Genomic DNA, 3,082 nt, shown 5'->3' with positions numbered 1-3,082 from the left:
GAAGGTTTATCACCCAGTTAGAATCTGAGCTGCATAAGTATTTTATTATCCACAGAGCCCTAAAGGGGTGCATTGGAATTAATTTAAAGGCTTGGAAAATAAGATCTATGAGGGAGGTGACAGGAACTGGCAATTTGTAACGTGGAGAAAGGAAGGCTGGAATCTTTAATACATGAAAGACTGCTATATGCAGGATGATGAATGGTCTTTCTGTCTGCTACGAGAATAGATCAGGAGGAAGTGAACTTAGACTATAACAGCAGGATTTAGATTAGAAATGGAAAAAGCTTCCTAATGCTGGAAACTCTAAGGTGTCCTGTCAGTGTCCTTTCTAGGCTTCAAAAGATATTTAAGAAAAGCAAATTGGCTACAAGCATCCTCCTCTGTATCAGTATGACTCTCACAGAGCCTCTGAGGAAGCATTTATATATCAGGCTCCTTTCAGCAAGCACTTCTTGGCATCTGCAATAGTGACTGGGTTTGGTGGCTGCATATGGGATGGATCCTCAGGTGAGGCAGTCTCTGAATATCTTTTCTTCAGTCCCTGATCCTCTATTTCTTTTTGTTCTCCCTTTAAAGGACAGTTAACCATCGGACTGAGCATGGAGACCTCAGTGGAGGAACTAGAGAAAGGATTGAAGGAGTTGAAACGGTTTGCAACCTCATGGGAAGAACAGCATTATCAACCTCCAGAGCTCCTAGGAACTAAACAACCAACCAAAGGGTACACACGGAGAGACCATTGGTTCCGGTTTCATATATAGCAGAGGATGGCATTGTCTGGCATCAATGGAAGAAGAGGCCTTTTGTCCAGTGAAGTCTTGTTTTCCCAATGTAGGAGAATGCCAAGACACTGTGGTGGGAGTGGTTTGTTGGGAGTGGGAACATCTTCATGGAAGCAAGGGGAGGGAGGGGGGATGGGAGTAGGGGAAAGGGGATAACATTTGAAATGTAAACAGAGAATATCCAATAAAATGATAATAAAAGAAAAGCAAATTGTAAGCAAAGAGTTATTTTTTTTAACTACACAATTATGCTAGTATTTTATTAGTTCAAAAGCACTTGACAAGAAAATGTAAGTGTGGCTTCCAATAGGAATGTTACACATGGTTTGAGTGTACAGGATAAACAGGCTTTCAAGTTAAACAACGATGTGTAACCAAAACTTCAGTCCCAAGGATTCTCACAATTGTATTACAAATGACAGCATGAAAAACCAACCAACTAACCAAACAACAAAACCTCCTGCACATTAACTTAAAAGTTCAACTCTACAATGTGCCCTGATTGGATGCTGGTATGTTAGTTTTACATTTCCAAATAAAGACGTTGCAACAGCTCTGCATCCGTATACAGCATCCAGGAAGGGACCGCTTTGAAAATCTTCCCGAGTGCCGTTCCTACCCTTCCTCTGTTGGCTGTGTTCACAGCAGCCTTGAAAGACTGCGTCTCATTTTACCCACAGCACCACACTGTGTCTCAGCTACTAGAGGAAGGACAGCTTTATTCAATTTCTGCCAGAAGTCTCTCTATCATTAGCATCTCACTTCAAACTGGGCAGGATCTAGGTTTATTTCAGTCTATGATAAACTAAAATTGAAAGAAAATTCAATCTCGCTTAAGGGAACATTGTAAAGTAACAGTTCTTGATATCACATGCCTCATATGATCCATTTGAAACCATAGAGAATTACATTGTTTTTTGTGTCACTGTTCTGAGAGACAAAACAAACTTGGACAGCTAAAGCATCTTAAACATGCACCAAGCTTATGAAGTCTCAAACGAAACTTTAATTCCCTATACATCATACTCCTGTCAAGTGAAGATTTTTCCTGCACACCACTTTGGCAAACTGGTTTTCTATTTCCTTTCATTTGACCTAGATCGGCTACGAGACCTAGAGAAGGATCAAGACGGCTTGTGATTTCTCTCACCAGCAGAGAGACCTTTCTCTTCTCCTATTTCTAGAAAGTGACCTGCTCCAGCTTCGGGAAAAACTTTTCCTTCTTGGGTATCTGCTCCGAAGTGGAGGATTCCTCCTGCAGTAATCACCTCTAGGATGATGACGACCCCAAGAGGGAGGTGTGCTATGATTCTGATTTCTCTTTTCACCACTGCACAGTTCCACTCTTACACAGCAGCCATGTAGTGCTCTTCCATTGAGCTTGCGGACAGCATCAGCGGCATCTCTGGTGTCCTCAAATTCGATGAAAGCAAAGCCAGGAGGGTTTCGAGAACCCACACACTTCGGAGTGGTCCATAACAGCCAAAAGCCCGTTCCAATGTAGTCTTGTTCCCATTGTTTCCAAGACTACCTACATAAACCTTACAGTGCACGGGACAGAAATCAAGATGCATTTCGAGATCCTTGATTCAAAAGGCCCAAGCTCAAACCCTTAACACTCCGACAGGCCCACCCGCTTCCCTCTGGCTCTGCTCCCACAGATGCTCTCGGTCCCGCGGCGTCCACGAAATGGCCCAAAGAGTTATTTTTTACTGTTAGTATTATTGGTTGAGAGATGTTCCCAATTGCCTTTCCTTGTGCATGTTTACAGTAGCACCAATATCTACCCGTTCCTAATGAACACGTGGTCTCCCATCCCTGAAGACAGTGGGGAGTGCTGAAGTTGCACACTTTCTTCTTCCGGAGCGTCAGTACAGCCTTATAAGGGGAGCTGCTCAACACATTTAAGGAAGTTATGGTCTTATAGCAAACAAAACCAAACACACCCAACACATTTAATATAGTGTCTACCCAGGTGTGATGAGTAATGGCTTAGAAGGGTCAAGTTCACAAAGAAATATAAGGCAATGGGTAGATTTGAGGCAGAAAGTTTCTTCCTGCTTAATACCTACAGCACTGGAGGGATAAAGCAGGACTGGACCTTGGGCAGCATATTTCCTTCCACATCATGGATATTTAAACTAGTCTGGATTCATATCTCAGTAATCTAGGTCAAATGATTGTCTGGATCTGTGTCTGGGTCTACTAAGACATTCAATTCCACTACCTTTAACAAACGATTAAAGGTAATTCAGTAATTACTCAGCAAGTTTCACACTGTATGAGGCATTGTGTCC

At 42.5% G+C, this 3,082-nt stretch overlaps 1 pseudogene across 1 annotated transcript; it reads right to left on the bottom strand.

Moving 5' to 3' along the window:
- Positions 1-1,861: 1,861 nt before the first annotated feature.
- On the bottom strand, positions 1,862-2,359 carry LOC308423669 (serine/arginine-rich splicing factor 3-like; annotated as a pseudogene). Its single transcript has one exon. The product of its transcript is annotated as a serine/arginine-rich splicing factor 3-like (transcript).
- Positions 2,360-3,082: the final 723 nt, after the last annotated feature.

The sequence above is a fragment of the Micromys minutus genome (assembly GCF_963924665.1).
Source record: "Micromys minutus genome assembly, chromosome: 8".
NCBI classification, from domain to species: domain Eukaryota; kingdom Metazoa; phylum Chordata; class Mammalia; order Rodentia; family Muridae; genus Micromys; species Micromys minutus.
Note: the sequence above shows the minus strand (reverse complement) of the source record. Positions and strands in the feature narration are given on the sequence as shown.